We start from the raw sequence: 20,666 nt of genomic DNA on the forward strand, positions 1-20,666 counted from the left end.
ATAGAGCAAAGCCACCAAGGGGGCCAACTATGATTGTTGAAAAACCAAATCTTATGTTTGAGAAGAATTTGGATCTTCGAACAACAAGGTTTGGGAACAACATGAGATGGGAATTTCTCATTAGATGGAAGGATGCATCGGATGAAGATAGCTGGGAAATGGAGGACTCACTGTGGAAATGGAAGCAAAATATTGTGAGGTACGACAGAAGGTTATGAAGGATAGCTAGATTGCCGAGGATGGTAATGACCTTAGGTGGGGGAAGATGTAACAGCCATGAGGCATTGCGGCATTTAGGCGAAACAGTCATGCCCTGCATGTGTGTTTAACCGAGGAAAAAATGGAATGAGTGATGGGCGCACGACAAGCGGCGACGAGCTGGGTGAGCGACTCGGCAAGCTGTCCGTGCACCCGGAAGAGGGCAACAAGCTAGCGGACACAAGCAGAGGGCAGAAAATGCAAGGTCATGAGAAATGGAAAAAATGGCTAAGTGTTGATGCACCCGTGGAGTATATATGGGTGGGCGGTCTCGGGTGTGGGCGCCCTACCTGCTAGCCAACATGAGAAAAATGCGAAGGCTCCCCAAGGTGGGTCGATTTCACCATTGACCGAAGCCCCTACCCCGGTGGGTGAAGCATATATATATGCAGAGGTGAAGTTGGAAGCAAGACAAGAAGTGCGAGCCATTCCACGAAGACAAGTCTGAAACTGGTCGGAGGTTCCAAGGGTGATTCGGGATGTGCTCGCACGACGGGCAAAATAGTTAGCACAGAGTTTTGGGTGCGAGACCCGTGGACAGGGCGACCCAGGGCAAGGGCGCCCGCCAGGGGTGAAGTTCTATCCGAAGGTTTGTGGTAGGGCGATCTAGGGCGTGGGCGCCCGCATGTTGACATGGTGATTGCGGTGGGCAGCATGCGTGCAACGACGGACATAGAACACTGCGATATGTGGTAGGCAGGTGTGCCAAAGGTTGAAATAGGTGACATGGACCCACGGAAAAAAGCGCCCAAGCTGAACCGTGGAAATGAGTTGGTGAACTCATGGGTGAGGCTAAACGATGCAGCGGTCTAGGGCCGAGCTACACAATAGCCGAACCATGTAAAAGTTGTAAACACCGGTTGAGGCTTTCTCCCGGTTACTGTAAAAACAAAATTAATAACATAATTCTTATATTCATATATTGGATTGTGTTCCTCACTGTTGAATGTTTATTTAATGTTATTCTGCACATAAAATGTTTAAAATGATTAATGAGATGAATGTTAGGCATAGTTTAGCAAACATGTTAACAAATGAAAAAGTTGGGTGTTTGGCCAATGCCACACATTGGGCAAATCGCGAAAAAAGAATTGGGGGTGTGACACTTGACCTCCCTCAAAGCTAAGACTTCGCCAGATTCCACTCATCAGATGAGCTACTGTGTCGCTTGTTTAAAGGCAGTGCAGATAATATATTTATTATGGTCAGGTTTAAGTCGTCGAAAAAGGGCCAGTCGGTCAGGGTCAACCCCATGATCGCCGATCCCTTAAGCATTTGATGTTATCATTAACTGCTGAACCGAAACCATAGTCGCAACCATATATATAACCATATGCACAGGATATCCCACATACGTGGCAGAAATATATATGATATGATATGATATGATATATATATATATATACATATATATATATATATATATATATATATAGATATATATCTATCTATCTATATATCTATATATATATATATATAGATATATAGATAGATAGATATATATATATATATATATATAGATATATATATATATATATATATATATATATATATATATATATATATATATATATATATATATATATATATATCTATATATATATATATATAGATATATCATATATATTAACGATAATCAATGGAATATGAGGCGGAAGGGTCGGGCAAAGGTTTCGAACCGCCGACCTTTCAAAACTATTATATAACATCACTTTCACATAAGTCTGCTGGCCAACATACCATACGGTGGAGCTTGGTATTCAAGTCGCCCAATATTTTTATATAGTTTTGCAAGTGCCAAACCCGTAATACCACCAGTGCCTTTTTCAAAGCAGTTTTCACATGCAGAGGTGGTTTTGTGCAGTGGAAAGGTAGCTTTTGCAGGTGTATGGTGGTTTTTGACTTTCCAAGGGGTTTGGAAGTCACTATGGCCAAATATGGTCGAGTTTACACTCATTTGACCCGAAATTTTGATTTGGACACAGTGGTGATGTCCATTTTATCATCTGAGACTCTATTTTTGAGCGCATGCCTATAACAACATATTAAAGAAAAAATAAATAGGTCAGCACTGGAAGTGAAAGGACCTGGAGACGTATCCAGAAAGTCTGGTGAACTCCTTTATTAAATTTGGCTGTTTTGATGTGTTTAAATGTGTCTTTAAATTGTTTATGTGTTTATGTTATTCGCAATATTTTCGATCCGTTGCATTAAGTAACATAAGAGAATTCACACATAGTCTATAATACCTTTTTCATTAATCGATCAAGTGGTATGAAAGCAGCAAGGTTTTTAAGGTTTGACAAGTTTGTGTGGAGATTTGGATGCTTACTAGGTTGAGGCTCAAACGAGGCGAAGGAGAGCTTGTTAAGGCAAATCCAGAGATTGGAATGGTCTTTTTAACAAAGAAGGATGGCATATGAAACTCCACTTGGGTCAGAATCCCAATTATTGGATAGTTTCATGGCGATACGTGCCATGGTGGAAGAGATGTATCATGAGTTTAAAAAGGGTAAAGGTGAAGGCACTTCATCACCTAAACTAGACAAAGGAGCAGAAGAACCTTTTCTTTTTACTCCTCCAGATAAAGAATATAAAGGAAAAGGAGAAAAGCCTCCTCTGTCTCCTCCATCATCACCATCATCATCATCATCATCATCTTCTTCTCATAAAACTATTTCTTCTAAGAAGATGAAAAGGAAATCCTCATTGATCAAATTAGATGTAAAATTTGATTTGCCAATTTATGATGGAGAACTTAATGCTGAAAAGCTTGATAATTGGATAAGACAAATTAATGTATATTGTAGGGTGCAGAAAGTTTATTCAGAAAGAAAGAAGATCCATCTTGCTAGCCTTCGACTTGGATGAACCGCACTTGTATGGTGGGAAGGCAAGACACAAGGAGATCTCCAAAATCATTGTAAAATCATTTCAACTTGGAATGAATTTGTTTCTGCTATTAAAAAGAAATTTTATCCATTAGCTTATATGAAACAAGAAATGATGAGTTGGCAAACGCTACATCAATTAAAAGGTCAAAGTGTTCAAATCTATACTCAGGAATTCTGTAAGAGAGCTTTAACATTAGGAATTTCATTGGACTCACTGGAGACATTGTTGAACTACATAGGTGGTCTTCATAGTTATTTGAGGCATACCATACTTATGTTTAATCCAACTATCTTAGATGATGTATGAGTTCAAGCAACTCATCTAGAAGTTATAGGTAAAAATGTAACCCCAGATGTTGGGAAATCATCCAACCCTATTGAAGGCAAGAATAAAGGCAAGAAGAAACTGAAATGGAAGGAGAAGAAAACAAACATTTTGAAGAAAGACAAGCCTTCATGCACTCATTGTAAGAAGGAAGGACATGATGAGTCACATTGCTGGTCTTTGCATCCGAAATTGAAACCTAAGAAGTTTGGAGGTAAAGAGAAAAAAAAATGTTGCTTCTATTCAAAAGGACATGGGATCAGATTCAGGCGATGAGACAATGGTTACAGCTACAGATATAAAAGGTAAAGATTCTAAAGCATCTACAAGTACTTCTTCACATTCTGTTGATAATGATAATGATGAGAGGGAAATAAATGAGCTATTTCACATTAGAGTCATTTCCAAGCATACTAAAATTGATTCCTTATCTGATAGTGGGTCACAAGTTAATTTGATTTCTAAAGAAATTGTAAACAAGTTGGGTCTACAAACAAAACCTCATAAAAAACCATATCCATTAGGTTGGGTGTGTGATAAAACTAAGCTACAAGTTACGAAACAATGTAAACTTCATTTTGCTATTGGGTCAAAGTTTGTAGATGAGGTTGAGTTAGACATAGTCCCATTGGACATTTGTGGAATTGTATTAGGAAGTCCATACTTGTACGATAGAAATGCTATCTTCTACCGAACTAAAAATAAGTATCAACTCACTAAGGATGGAATTGAATATATTGTAAGGGCTCATAAACTCAAATATAACTTCTCTCTCATAAATTCAGGATAGATGAAAAGAATTGTAAATGCAAGTAATCAATTTTTACTTATGATTTTAAAAGAAAAGGATATTGATAATTCTGATGCATTCCAAGGCTGTAATCCTAAACAGAAAGTAGATCTAGTTAAAGTTTTTTTCGATTATGATATTTTGTTTCAAGAGCCTACAGGGCTTCCACCCAAGCGAGAGATAGAACATGAGATTTATTTGCAGCAAGATGCTCCACTACCTAACATTGGAATGTACAGGTTATCAGCTCTAGAGAATTCATAAATAAGGAAGCAGGTACATGAGTTGCTCAACCAAGGGTTTATTCGACCAAGCACATCACCGTGTGGATCACCTATTGTGTTAGTGCGAAAGAAAGATGGTTCGTGGAGAATGTGCATTGATTTTAGAGAATTAAATAAAATCACAATAAGGAATCATTATCCTCTTCCTCGTATTGATGATTTGTTAGAACAGTTAAAGGATACAGTTTACTTCTCTAAGTGGGACTTGCGAAGCGGCTACCATCATATCAGAGTTGCAGAACAAGATGTGTGGAATACTTCTTTCAAAACGAAGCAAGGACTTTATGAATGGATGGATATGCCTTTCAACTTAACTAATGCTCTAGCGACATTCATGTGTGTCATGAATGATGTATTTAGACCATTCATTGATGATTTTGTAATAGTCTATTTAGATTATATTCTTGTTTTCAGTAGAACATGGGATGAACATGTTAAGCATCTAAAGTAAATTTTAGATGTTTTAAAAAGAGAAAATCTCTATGTAAAACTATCAAAATGTGAATTTTGCAGAACATCTTTGAATTATTTGGGTTATATTGTAGGGTTGGCGAATTGAAGATAGATCCCTCTAAGGTTGAAGTCGCTGTAAATTGGCCTAAGCCCAATACTGCTACAGAAGTTAGAAGTTTCTTAGGGGAAGTGCAATATTGGAGAAAGTTTATTGCTAACTTTTCTTTGATTGCATCTACTTTACATGCTTTGACAAGTTTGAAACAGGTGTTTCAGTGGGGAGGAAAATAGTAGAAAGCCTTCGACACATTGAAAGAAATGATCAGTACAGCGTTAGTACTAGCATTAACAGATCTTCAGCATCCATTTGAGATCGAGACATGCAAGTGAACATGCCATGGGGGCAGTGTTGATGCAGCATGGAAATCCTATATGCTTTCATTATGAGACATTCACATTAGCTGTAGTTGATTTGAAAATGAGATCTTAAACAATTATTAAGGTATGACAGACTCATGTGCTTGGATATGCCTATGTTACTTTATGCAATGGATCGATAAGATTGAGAAATACATAAAAAATGAAGCAGTAAAAGATCATAATAGACAAACACATATAAACACAACAAGTTTAATAACGAGTTCACCAAATACTCCTGGGCTACATCTCCTAGTCCAGCCTTAAGTGGTGACCTCTCTATTATGTCTTCAGAACAGAGTTTTACAAAAGTATGAGCTCAACTTGAGTCTTCAACACAAAACAGATACAACAACAAGAGTTTTGCTTGAACCTCTCAAGCCTCTCTAAGTACACAAACTCTCTCTATCACTCTCTGTCTCTGTCTTTGCACTGTCTCAGCACTGTCTGCCTCTGTCTTCTTTTTTCTATGGATTTAAAGCCAATCTACGTTGTCTGTTCATTTCCCCTTCTCGGCTTCCTGTCTCCCGACCTCTGTCCACTCGAATCCCTCTTCTAAGCGTTTGCAATCATGGCATAACACCTTTAGAAGAGGTGGCCACCTGTTCCACAATAGATGAGTGCGTCGGGCCTTTAAAATCCTTGAAACGGCCATTCTTTGTTTACACAGAGAAATGCGTTCAAACACAGGAAAAACCACCAAAACACTGTTCATTGGGACTTCAAATCTTCATAATTGCGCCCTATTCTCCTATCGGGTCTGCCTATAAGTTGCTATCGCATGTCGCAATGCCCCTCTCCATGGCTTCCTTTTGTATTTTGAAAGTACGTTAAAACACTAAAAATCTCGTAAAAATGGCTTTGGGCGGATTTGAAATGAAAAACAATAGCCTTAAGGAATCCTTTCGGGTCCAGTTTATTGCATCGATGCTTTATCCTTTGTATTTCGTTTAATAAACGAAATACGCAAATACAAAGGAAATTGTTGTTTCCTGGAACTAAAATTATATCAAATATGGTTTATAATGTTATCAGGTCTGGTCAATCACATCGCATATATGTATATGTATATAGCCCCGCTCCATTGTGTTTGTCGATTGCGATTCTATGATGCAACGTGGGTTGTCGATCTGTGCGCTTGATCGACGGTCCTCGTTGACTTCGTCGATCGCCATCACAAGTTCCATATGGTCTCTGCTGATATTTTCTGATTGTCACCGCCGATTGCGATTTGCCGATTGGTTTTGGATCATTGATCGGTCAGATCCGATGGCTCCTGTGGATTCACTGCTCAAGCTGTCGATAGCTTTGTTTTCACTGTTTTCTTATGTTTTTCGCCTCCCGATAGTGTTTCTCGATGTTTCTAAGGGTTCTTCCCATGCGATTGTTTTGATCTTTTAAGAAATTTTAAGAAGATTTTGAAGACTTAGAGAGTATTCTAGGATCCATTTAGATCACACCTTCCCACTGAAAATGCTTTTGGACCACCAAAAGTTGGTTTTCAAGAATCCCTCAAGTGAGGATATAGCTTCCTCACTTGTCCAATCTCTATCCACGTTGCAATGCTTGGTTTTGAACCTTTTAGTCTGATTCTTAGGTACTCAACATCCCCTTTGCACGTGGTTCTCACCTTCCTGTCCAGAACTGTATCTTCTTGCAACTCATTGAGATATTCAGGCAACAGATCATCAATAGAAGGCAACTGACTTTTCTCTTCGGGATCTTCAATTAATGAAGGTTCAAACAGTCTTGAATTTTCTGCATTTACCATTGAATAGATGTGCATGTACGCTAGAAAATCAAGGCGGGAAGCATTCTCACCAATTTTCTCAAGTATCTTAAAAGGCCCATACCTTATTGGCTTTAACTTCTGTCCTTCACCTTGCATTCTGTCCTTGCTGATATACAACCAAACTTTATCACCAACTTGGAAGCTATGCTTCATTTGATTCTTATCATGCCTTGCCTTGTACTTGGCTTGGTGCTTTTCTAGTTGTTCCTGCACTACCTGGTGAATTTCTTGGATTTGTTCAATCAACCTGGTTGCTTTTTCCACATCACTGTGTCCATCAACTGCTATGTCTCTTTCAAAGACAAAATCCAAGGGAGACATTGGTATAAAACAGAAACAAGTCTCAGAAGGAGATGTTTGTCTAGAAGAATGCTTGGCACGGTTGTAAGCATGTTGCACATAACATAAATGTTCATCCCAAAGCTTGGGATGCTTGCTGCAATAACACTTGAGCAATTGGATCACTGTCCTATTGACCACCTCTGTTTGGCCATCTCTTTGTGGATGAAAGGCCGTGCTCTTCTTCAATTTGGTGTCCATCAATTCCCACAGACTTGACCAAAACTTCCCAACAAATCAGGAATCTCGATCAGATACTCCGGAAGTGGGTAACCCAAAATGCACCCAGACACGCTGAAAGAAAAACTTCGTTGTTTGTTCAGCTGTAATCTGTTTGTTACAAGGTATTAAAATGCACATTTTGCTAAACTTGTCCACAATAACATATAAATAGTCATGACCTTTTCTAGATTTTGGCAATCCTCCAACAAAGTCCATGGAAACAGTTTCCCAAGCACGAGAAGAAACTGGAAGTGGAGTGTACAAGCCTATTTTTCTATTGCTGGGCTTGCTTTTAGCGCACATGGTACACCATTTTACATATCTAGAAACTATTTCATGCATTTTTGGCCAATAATAGAATCTTTGCAGCTGTGCAACTGTTTTACTTACACCAAAATGACTTGATATCAGGGAAGTATGTGCTTCCCGAATTATGTTAACTCTTTCAGTTTGTGGAATGCATAGATTTCCCAAATGATACAAGAGTTGGTCCTTAACATAATAATCCAATTCTTCTACTTTTTTTCCATGACTTAAAGTTGCATAAACATCTTTAAAATCTATATCTTGAGCATATTGTTCAATGTAGCTTTCGTGCATTACTGAGTTATGCTTAAGTATAGTAGATGCATTTATGATTGGTCTCGACAACATATCTACAACTTTATTGTGTATGCCTTTCTTATATCGGATGACAAGATGAAACTGTTGTAGAAAACCCATCCACCTATAGTGTCTTGATTGCTGCAATTTAGTTTGTGAGTGCAAATACTGAAGTGTATGATGATCATTATGTCTAATTGTTTCTTTGCCCATTAAGTAATGTTTCTACTTTTTCACACTCTGTACTAATGCATACAATTCTTTATCATATGTGGGATAATTAACTACTACAGAATTGAATGTCTCAGAATGGTAGCATATGGGTTTACCATGTTGCATCGACACTGCTCTCATGGCATAGTCACTAGCATTTGTTTCGATCTCAAATGGTCTTTGAAGATCTGGCAATGCTAGTACTGGTGCTGTACTAATTTTTTCTTTCAAGGTGTCGAAGGCTTTCTGATGTTTTCCTCCCCACTGAAACACCTTGTTCAATCCTGTTAAATCATGTAACAAAGCCACAAATAAGGAAAAGTTAGCAATAAACTTTCTCCAATCACTACAACAAAACCAGCGATTAGCGTCCCTTTTTACTTCTTTTTTTGCATCTAGAGCCCATTTTTGGTGCTATTTGCATCCATTTATCAAATATGGTGCAAAACTTGACACAAAATTTGCATCAAGTTTTGCACCACGTTTTGCACCAAATTTTATGCCAAGTTTTGTGTCATCCTTTACACCAGGTTTTGTTCCAGGATTTGCATCAAGTTTGGCACCTAATTTTGTTTGACATACTTTTGCATCCTCATTTGCATCCACTTTTTGCACCTACACTTGCATCAACTTTTGCATCGACTTTTGCATCCTTTTTTAAATCCTTTTTTAAATCATTTTTTGCATCCATTTTTTCATCCATTTGTGCATCCCTTTTGCGCCAAGTTTTACATCGGGTTTTGTGTCTAGTTTTGCATATAATTTTGCATCTACTTTTGTTGCATCCACTTTTCCATCTTGTTTGGCATCCATATTTACATCCTCTTTTGCATCTATTATTGTACCCACTATTGCATCTAATATTTTTGTGCCACAATTAGCGCCTAGTTTGGCACCTCCTTTTGCACCCACTTTTGATTATAATTTTTCATCCACGTTTGCATCCTCATTTGCGTCTAGGTTTTCATCAACTACTACATCTATTTTTGCATCCCTTTTTGTATCCAATTTTGGACCAGGATTTGCATCGGGTTTTGTGTCTCGTTTTGCATCTACTTTTGCATCGACTTCTATTGCATCCACTTTTACACACAATTTTGCATCCACTGTTGCACCCATTTTAAATTTCACTTTTTTCATCCCTTTTTACATCTTCATTTGCATCATACTTTGATTCTTTTTTTGCATCTATCATTACATCCACTTTTTTTATGCCACAATTTGCACCATGTTTTGCACTCACTGTTGTATCCACGTTTGCTTCTAATTTTGCATCCATGTTCACATCCTCTTTTGCATCAAATATTGCATCTATTTTTGCATCCACTTTTGTGTCAGGTTTATGCATTGGGTTTTGCATCTCGTTTTGTATCTACTTTTGCATCTACTTACATTGTATCCATTTTTTGCATCCAATTTTGTTTTGCCTGTTGCATCAATGTTTGCTTCCACTTTTACATCCATTTTTGCATCTTATTTTGCATATTTTTTGTCTATTGTTACATCCACTTTTGTTGCACCATATCTTGCACCTACCATTGCAACCACATTTGCTTCCACGTTTGCATCCCCTATTGCATCCACTTTTGTTTCATCCATTTTTGCATCTGCTTTTGTGTCCGTTGTTGCATCCACATTTGTTTCACCACAATTTGTGCCAAGTTTTACACCTACCATTGGACCCATGTTTGCTTCCACTTTTGCCTTCATGTTTGCATCCAAGTTTGCATTGACAACTGCATCTACTTTTGCATTCACTTTTGTGTCAGGTTTTTCATGTTGTTGTGCATCTACTTATGTTGTATCCACTTTTCATCCAATTTTACTTCTATTGTTGCCCCATTTCTATGTTCGCTTTTGCATCCCTTTTCCAACACTCATCATATTTTCTGCATTGATGATATTCCTTATGGCGTTGACAATTATGAACAATTGATGACAATGTCAATAATATTGACAATGATGAAAATGAAGATGATGGCAATGACATGAATTGTGATTATGATGATAAAGACGATAGTGGTTACAATGACAATGATGATGATGGCAATGATTATGATGATGACGATGCTAATGACATTGGCGAATCTTCCCAATTTTAGATGTTGTCATTGTCATAATCATAAGCATTATCTTTGGTGTCATCATCATCATTTTCATCTAGGTCATCATCAAAAACTATAATGGCATGAATGATGATGATGATTACAACAATGTCGATAGAAATTACATTAATGATGATGATGGGGATGATAAAAATGACAATGACGATGATAATGGTGGTGATGATGATCATCATCGATCATCTCTCAAAAATAGACTTGTTATTTCTCTTACGTATATCAATGTGTCCTAAACAACCCTTCTCTAGCACTGATCACATTTTTTGGGTTGATGATATTTCTTACAACATCTACAATTATGAACAATTGCAAACAATGTCCATAATGATGATGATGATGGCATGAATGGTGATTAGGATGATAATGTAATGATGGCAATAACAATGACAAGGATGTGATGATGATGACAATGATTACGATAATGAGAATGACCTTACAATCTTATGGATTCGTGAACAATTACTAGTTTCAATACCATCTTCTGGATACGTATTACTATCATACTTTTTAGATTTTCTGTCTCTCTTGAGGTATCTTACTATAATGGTGTTGTCAACACTAGAAAGATATCTTGTTGTAATGGTGGTTCTAATGTTAGCACTAGCAAAGTTTTTGTTAAATTTTGGTTGAAAAAAACCGATTTATGCAATTATTTTGACAATCTATGTAAAAAAGTAAATAACATCCAATTATTTTGACTGTAGTCCCATTGATTATCATGAATTCACCAGTCTGAAGACCATCTTCTACATACATATTATTATTAAACTTTTTGCATTATATCCCTCTTATATCTTGTTGTAATGGCAGTATTAGCACTAGAAAAATATCTTGTTGTAATGGTGATGTTAGTATTAGCACCAAAAAAATCACTAAATTTTGGTAAAAAAAAGTTTATCATTTATTTATTTTTAATTTGGGAAATTTTTGTTTTTATATTTTTTTGTTTTTAATTCTATTTTTATGCAGTAATATTTTTTTTGGTTGAATTTTGGTAGTAACTAGTTTTTGGTCTAATCATATGTATTAACCATGTTCTTTATGCTACAAGTCTAATTGTTGGGACAAAATTTCTCTTTCAAATAAGTTGAAAAAAGCATATAAATGGAAGAATAGCGATGACAACTATTTTCATTGTCCAACTGTTCAGTATATCATGTATGAAAATATTCAACATTTTTATAAACAATGGATTAGAGGTGAGTCTGTAATTGTACATAATGTTTGGATGATACATAAAAACAAAGTTTGTTTCATTGATGTGGTTAGGATCTACTTTGGATACGAAACCCTAGGTTTGGAAGTATGCAAATAATGAATTTGGTTTACCTTTGATAACAAATGAAATTTTATTTCTTTTTCCTCGTAAAACCAAGGAAGATATGCCAATAATTCTCGTTAGAAAACTACTTCTTGTTGAAGGTTTATAATTGGTTGCAAAAGTTCAACAACTGGGTATAGAAGTTTTTAGTTGCTATTAGGGAAACAATGTGATTATAGGTTTTAACAGACATAGATCATTCTTGGTATTTGATTCACTTTGACGATGGCCTCTTCTGACTAATATATGAGATTGTGAATTTGTTGATATTTTTTAGATTACCAAGTAGATATAGTTGTTTATAGGAATTTTGTAAAACCTGAAGTATTGACAAATGGTTTTTCACTGTTAAGCAAATTTAAGTCAAATTGGGTTGCAAAAATTAAGGAGAAAGCAAAAGCAATTGTTAGTAGTTGTGAATTGATATAGTCATTAAATAATTCCCAACCATTTTCTTTGTGCTACAAGTCTAATTTTCAAGACAAAATTAATAATTTTGTTCAGTTACAAAGAGCATATAAGTAGAATAATATCAACCGTGGAAACTATTTGTAGTGTCCATTAACTATTAAGTATATCATGCGTGAAAATATTTAACATTTTAAAAAACAATGAAAATGACAAGTGAACTTGTAAATATATAGAATGATTGGATGATACATCCAAGATAAAGTTGCCTTCATCAATGTGTTCAAGATCTACCTTGGAATAGAAACCATATGTTTTGGAAGTGTGCAAAAAAATAATTTGATCTACCTTTAAAGATAGTCTAGTATGGTAACCTTTTATGACCAATGATTTTTTTTTTCTCATCATCATCATATACATATATATATTAGAAACCAAGGAAGATATGATGATAATCGTCATCAAAAATGACCTATGATAGTGGTGGCGATGGTGAATATGATGACGATGACAATGGCAATGAGGATGATGATTAAATGATGATAACGATGACAACAATACAATGATAGGGACCCTATGCCATTAGGGATTCCCTATATGGGGAAAATATTACCTGCGTGTGGGAAAGTTATTATTGATCACAAAAATGAATAAACTCAGTAGACAATTTGAATCACCTTCATTACCCATCCAAATATCCTTAATAATTCGAATTTTTATTGTAGTGTAGTTTAATATATTTGTGTTAATTAATTCCATAAATTCAACTTAACAAGTTATATTTGTGTGTTAAGCTATATTTGTCTATATTCACAATATGTGACAATTTATACACACATAAATTATTTTCATTTTGTCTCAGTGATAACTTCATATCATTTCTAACCATTTTCAACTAATAGATGAAACTAACCATAGTAACTCTTATATAACTAACTGAGCTTGTTATTTCCAACCAACAAACCATATTAACTAACATACATTTTAATGACATTAATTGCATCAAGTAATGAGTATACCTATAAGAATATTCAAAACACCAATTTAGATTATGAGTTCTAAACATGGTACTTAAATGACTATTACAACCAAATAACAATGAATCATTTCAAAATGGGACATAATAATTGTCCTTATTTAAACATGAATTACATACCCTGTAAGATATTTTTACAGCTTTTTCCTGTTGAAACACTGCCAAAACACATTATTAATATAAAACACTTTTATTCTACTCAGTTGGATCAGAGGAGACACTTTCCACCGTTGATTTTGAAGTGTGACTGCTTTTTCCAAATATCGATGGAGTTGCCCTCTTAGCATCTCTTAGCATCTCTTAGCATGGCAACATATTTTTACTGCTGTTTCCCATTCTTTTTGAGCGATCGCTCGACCTATCAGGGCAATTTCAGTCATGTGGGTGGTCATGTAGCAGTATCTATGGACCAGTACTAATCTGTTTTCTGCTCATTTGCATTGACGGCGTGTGTGGAAATGGAGCCATGTCTCGCATAGCAGAATCCTTCGGAGACAAGAACGTGTTCTGTACCATTGATGCAAGTGGGAAGCAACATATAACATGCTGGGGGAGAAACAACACTTCACCAGCTACCGATGCTACTTCAAGCCCATCTCTGGCTGCACTCTCCGGTGGAGGTGGATTCCTTTGTGGACTGCAGGCTAACACTTTCAGACCATTTTACTGGATGAAAAACGAAACATGTACTAATCTTGTGCCCCCAAGTAACCAAAACAGGCATTATTCAAATATTGAATCTAGGCAAAACCATGCTTGTGGAATCCGTAGTCATTTCGATCGATATCCCGGTATGATGGACTGTTGTTCTATGAAAAATACAACAAAACAAAGATCCTTATACTGATCACTCTGGCCGCATCCCAATAACGCCTTGCAATCCATTGTTGCAGGCGATCATCTCACCTGTGGATTAGACCAGGACGGAATGGCATTCTGTTGGGGATCGCCATCTCCACAGTTCAATATCACTGCCCCTCCCCCCTACAAATTTCAAAACCTTTTATCTGGAGAAAATCATGTCTGTGGAATTGTGAAAACAACTTCAGAAGTCAAATGCTGGCGGGATAATTTCATGAACCAGGGAAGCCCACTAGAGAAAACTCGGTTTATAGCCCTCGCAGGAGGCTCAAAACATTCTTGTGGTATCCGCCAAGATAACAATTGCGTGGAATGCTGGGGAAGTTTCAATCAGTCTTCAGTTCTAAAAGATGTCGGGTTTCTGGGCATAGCTTCCACAAATATCGTGACTTGTGGCATTAGGGAAGATAACTTGATCGTGGATTGTTGGGGAAATGGATCGGGTTATAATCCTCCTTTGCGGCTTTTCAGCCCAGGATTGTGCAGCAGGGAGCCTTGTCATAGTGGGGAGTTTTTCTTCAATGCTAGCGGTATGGGATTGCCTGATTTGATGAGTTTGTGCCTTCAGAAAGAAGAGCAGATATGTTCCCCTTGTGTGGAGAATTGCCCAAATGGATTTTTTCTCTCAGATATTTGTTCTGAGAACGTTGATCGTGTCTGCACGGCATGCTCTCTATGTCGAAATAGTTCTTGTCAAGAAGCTTGTGGAGATGGGTTTCATGGACCTGTCTCTGCAGTCTCTCCATCTAGTTTAACTGAGCAACATCAAATAAGTATTGCAAAGCAAAAGGAGCGGCATATGGATCTTGTTACTATTCTAGGGGTGTCAATTTCCTGTGGGTTTGTTTTAGCTTTCATTGGAGGCTTTGTTCTCTGTTTGATAATAAGGAGAAAAAGGGGGCAAAGTGAATGTGACTTTTGCATAGGGCAACCAGATACTGAAAATCAGCCAAATCTTAATGTCCAAACACCCTCGTCTGGAATTACCACTTCTTGGCCTACTCCAAATGACTTAATACGGATGAAAGCCTTCCGTCTTGCAGAGCTTCGAGATGCTACAAATGGGTTCAAAGAGTTCAACGAATTGGGTCGAGGAAGCTATGGATTTGTCTATAAAGATGTTCTTCCATATGGAAGACATGCTGCTATTAAAAGAGCTAATGCAGCTCGAAGAATCCATAGCAACAGTAGAGATTTTGAAACAGAGCTTGAAATTATATGCAAACTCCGCCACGGAAACTTGGTTAATTTGTTGGGCTATTGTGAGGAGATGGGGGAAAGGCTTCTTGTGTATGAATTCATGCCTCATGGAACTCTTCACGATCATTTGCATGGAGATCTCTCTCCTCTCAGTTGGACATTGAGGTTGAGAATCTTCATGCAAGTAGCACAAGGCATTGAGTACATTCACAAAGATGCATCGCCTCTGATCATCCATAAAAATATTAAGGCCTCCAATATTCTTTTGGATGGAGAATGGGGAGCCAGGGTTGCAGATTTTGGGTTAACTATATCTGGAGAAAGAGGTCTTCCTTCCCCTATCCAGAAAGGGGATGCTGTCTATGTTGATCCAGATTACTACAAGTCTCAGAATTTTACAGAGAAGAGTGACGTATACAGCTTTGGTGTGGTTTCGTTAGAGATTCTGAGTGGGACAAAAGCACATGATACAGATTCTGATCCACCCAATATTGTCGAATGGGCAGCACCCGTGATCAGCAAGGGAAAGGCAGCAGTCATCCTAGATCGTAGTGTGGATTTACCACGAAATGTGTAACCTTTGCTTAGAATGGCTGATATTGCATAGCTTTCTGTGAGGCAAGACCCAAACGAAAGAGCAACCATGTCAGATGTGGCTACATGGTTGGAGCAACTCGTCAGAACTAGCTCTTAGTATTTCTTTTCTATCTACGATTGCGAGCATTCTTGACAAATTGAAGATTATTGCTTGAAAATTATTTTTCCTCAAGGGCAAAGCCAACTGGGGTGTTTTTGTCTAAAATTCAAGTTCAAATAGCATCTCATCTACCTGGTATTGACATTTTCCTTTTTACTCTTTAGGACATTGTACCAGAGAATGCGTCCTTGTTTTTTTGCCTGTTCTGTACAATTTGAGTGTTTGTATTCATTCTTCTTCACAATCAAAAGGTATTGCACTGTTCTTGTAATAATTCTAAAGACCAAGAACAATAAGCTGTTTATTGTAACATTGAGTTTGAGTAAACATCGGATTTTTTTGTTATGTATGCCAAAAATGATGCAAGTTTTAAGCATAGCATGTTGTTGGGTATACAAATCTCAGTCTTAATTTATTATAATCATTGCATGGGTAATCATAGAGAAACACAATCGAAAAACATTATGCCTAGCTTGTCAGTATGTATCATCTATTGTATTTATACTCATTAAGCTATAGTACAGATTGCATGTTCACATTCACTTGTATGAACGTATTTATAATTATTATTAATAACACGTTAGTAATGCTATAAAACATTGTTTAAGCTATAACGGAGATTCCCTATTCACATTCATTTGCTTGAAATTGTCTCCAAATTGACCATGTTTAAAGCCACTTTAACCATAATGAGGTTCCTCCCAAAAGGCATTACAGGCCACTTGCCCATTTAATATATAAGCACTGACTGCATTTCCTATTTGAGGCTTTATACATGGTAAACCATGCTCTCATGGACACAGACCAAGTATTTTATTCAAAATATTCTTTTTTTGATTTCCAACCTTCATCTTGAGATTTATACTTCAAAGTCACTAAAGGTTAGACAACAATTTAAAAAATGTTACTCATGATCTTTTATCATATTACATTTCCCTTTGGAATTACAATTTCATGATTGCAACTATTACAAGGAAGCAATTCCCTTGGATAACTTTGTCAGAAAGCCTCATTAAAAATACTTATATCCTAAAGTCTCTATTTATAATATGCTTTGTTTATGATGAATTCCAGTTTGAATACTTTTATGGGATGAGTGTTCCATATTTAGTCTTCTTATCGTATTTGAACTAAACTGATAGAACATTTTTCAAATTTTGGATGTGAATGTCTTTTTTTAGGCAAAATCTCGAATTTCAGGTTGTTTGAGAGGAAGCGAAGCCCATCTAATCTGCACATTTAAATTATAGTATCACGCATCGTTTTGTAAGGCGTCTATGGGGAAGAAGTGCTTCTTTTATTCTTGCTACATGTAATGTTAGCAACGATTTGGTATTTTCTTATTTTTGTTTTTGCCTTCCGGCCTCCTAATTTGGCATTGACCATGGTTTTTTAACGTCTCTATAGACATGGTCTTCGGAATGGCTGTGGTCATTTAATTTCCAACTTCTAAGTTCTCCCTTTGACATTTAAGGTTTGTAATGTCATATTTAGCATGGTTTCGAATATTATATTTTGACTTTCTAATCGCAATATACGATTATGGTTTTCAATGTAGTATCATTCTATATATGTATATTATTCTTTATAAAATATAATAATAATATCATGGTTTCTAATGGAATTAACTTTTTAATGGCAATATATCAACATGTTTTCTAATGTTATGTTTTGACTTTCTAAATGCAATATACAATTATGGTTTTCAATGAAATATATTGGTAGGGGATAGTCATGGTGGTTATTGCCTTGGTCACTAGCAAGCTTCATATATGCTTGGCTATCTATAGAGGTTTCTTGATTTTGGGTAATTAACTTACTCTAAAATGAAATAAGACATTCAATGTGTTCTTTGTAATATAGATATAAACAAAACATCTAAAAAAAAGTAATTGCACAATGATCCAGTGCAAGAAAATAAGGTTTTCCACAAACCAATTAACTCTTCTATAAAAGTTCAACAATTCCAATTTAATAATCCTATTGGCCTCTCTTTGTACCTTTTGGGACAATAGCTAGTATACATGTTTTGAAAATTGTTAATGACACATTGTTATTTTTTTGGATGGATGTTGTCAATTTCTCTTAAATTTCTTTACAAATGATTTTGAATTGTGATATCTGCTTTAATGATATTTAGAAACTATCATATATTTCAGTATGAATCTATAAAGGGGGTCATAAATGTAAAGAAAAATACACTCTATATAAGAAGTCAAATGCGGATGTAACCATGGATGCAAAATTGAAAGTAAAATTGGATGTTAAACTAGGAATTAATACAAAATGCAAACAATTGACATACAAAGTGTTTTAAATTAGAAGTGAAAATTGTGCAATAGTTGACACAAAGAAGGGAACAAAACATGGCATACAAAAGGATATCAAATTGGGCAAAAACAAGGACACATAAATGGGAACCAAATTAGATGCAAAAAAAGACAACAACTAGATGTAAAATAAGATGCAAAGTTGAGCTTTAAAAAGAAGCAAAAAACGTTACAAATTAATATGCCAAATGATGATGCAAATAATGGTGTAAATTTGGGATGCAAACTTGGGCGCAAAAAAGGAAAAAAAAATATGTAAGAAAAGACATAAAACAAGATGCAAAATGGGGCTGAAAAAAGGTGAAACCAAGGATGCCATATATTCGATGTAAAAAATGATTCCTAATCAAATGCAAATTTAGGCTCAAACTCAGACACAAAATTATATGCAAATGTGGACACAAAATGAGGCAAAAAAAGATGCAAATTTGGATGGTGAAAATGATGTAAAACTAGACACCAAAAAAATGCAAAATTGGATGAAAAAGTGGGTGTAAATAATGGTGCAACATTGGACACAAGTAGACACAAAAAATGGTGCAAAAAGGGGCATAAAATAGATTAAAATTGGATGCAAAACTTGGTGCAAAAACAAATACAAAAGTAGACGTAAAAAATGGCTCTAAATTGAATGTACCATTAGACACAAAATAAGATGCAAAGGTGGACACAACACATGACTCAACATAAGATGCAAATATAAATGAAAATTTGGATGCTCAAAATGATGTAACATTAGATGCAAGAGATGGTGTTAAAAATGATGAAAAATTGGATGAAACAAATGACGCAAAATATGGTGCAAAATGAGATGGGAAAAATGGAGACAAATCAAACGTAAATGTGGATGTAAAAAATGGTCCAAAAAAAGATGCAAAAATGGGCAAAAAAATGGATGCAAAATTTGGTGCTAAATCAAATTCAACAAATGGTGCAAAGATAGGCACCAAAGCTGGTGCAAAAATAGAAGCAAAAACTAGTGTAAGCCTAGATACAAAATCTGGCATAAGACTAGATGCAAAAACTGACACAAAATGGATGCATAAAAAGACGTTAAATTGGATTCAAAATACAGTGTAAACTTGATGCGAATGATGGCGCAAAAATGGAAGCAAAGAATGACACAAAATAGGAAGCAAAAGAGAATGAAAAATAGATGCAAAAAATGACACAAAACTAGAAGCAAAACCTGTCATAAAATAAGATGCAAATATTGGTTCAAAATTTGACGCAAAAGATGATGCATAGTTTGGTGTAAAAAATGATGCAAAATCTAGCGTGAAAAAGGATGCAAAATCAGGTGCAAAAAAGGACACTTTAAAAATTGTACAATAGAGCCAGATTTAGCGCCAGGTTTCTCATCACAATTACAAAAAAATTGCACTAAAATCTGGCACTAAATCTGGCGCAAATCACTGGTTTTGTTGTAGTGAATACTGTGTTGCTCCTAGGAGACTTCTAAGTTTTGTAGCAGATTTGGGTTTAGGCTAGTTTACAATGAATTCAACCTTAGAGGGATCTATCTTCAATTCACCACCCCCTACAATATGACCCAAATAATTCAAAGATATTTTGCCAAATTCACATTTTGATAGCTTAACATAGAGATTTTCTTTTTTCAAAACATCTAGAGTCTGATTTACATGCTTCAAATGTTCTTTGCATGTTTGACTGAAAACAAGAATGTCATCTAAATATACAATTACAAAATCATCAATAAAAGGTCGGAGTACATCATTCATAACTCTCATGAAAGTGGCAGGAGCATTAGTTAAGCCAAAAGGCATAACTATCCATTCATATAGCCCTTGCTTTGTTTTGAAAGCAGTCTTCCATGCATCTTACTCCGCTACTCTGACATGATGATAGCCACTACACAAGTCCAACTTGGAAAAGTAAACAGCTTCTTTCAGCTGATCCAATAGATCATGAATGCGAGGAAGGGGATAACGATTCTTTATTGTTATTTTATTCAGTGATCTGTAATCAATGCACATCCTCCATGAACCATCTTTCTTCCTCACCAACATGATTGGAGATCCGCATGGTAATTTTCTTGGTCTTATGAACCCTTTTTCAAGTAGCTCCTATACCTACTTC

At 36.0% G+C, this 20,666-nt stretch overlaps 1 pseudogene; it reads left to right on the top strand.

Annotated features, from left to right (window-relative positions):
* The first annotated feature begins 345 nt into the window (after window positions 1–345).
* LOC149189299 (serine/threonine-protein kinase-like protein CCR1 pseudogene) lies at window positions 346–16,233 on the top strand (annotated as a pseudogene).
* The last annotated feature ends 4,433 nt before the right edge of the window (window positions 16,234–20,666 follow it).

The sequence above is a fragment of the Pinus tabuliformis genome, chromosome 3_1 (genome assembly GCF_031772625.1).
Source record: "Pinus tabuliformis cultivar Carrire ecotype Pingquan chromosome 3_1, CPIR1, whole genome shotgun sequence".
In the NCBI taxonomy this organism is placed as follows: domain Eukaryota; kingdom Viridiplantae; phylum Streptophyta; class Pinopsida; order Pinales; family Pinaceae; genus Pinus; species Pinus tabuliformis.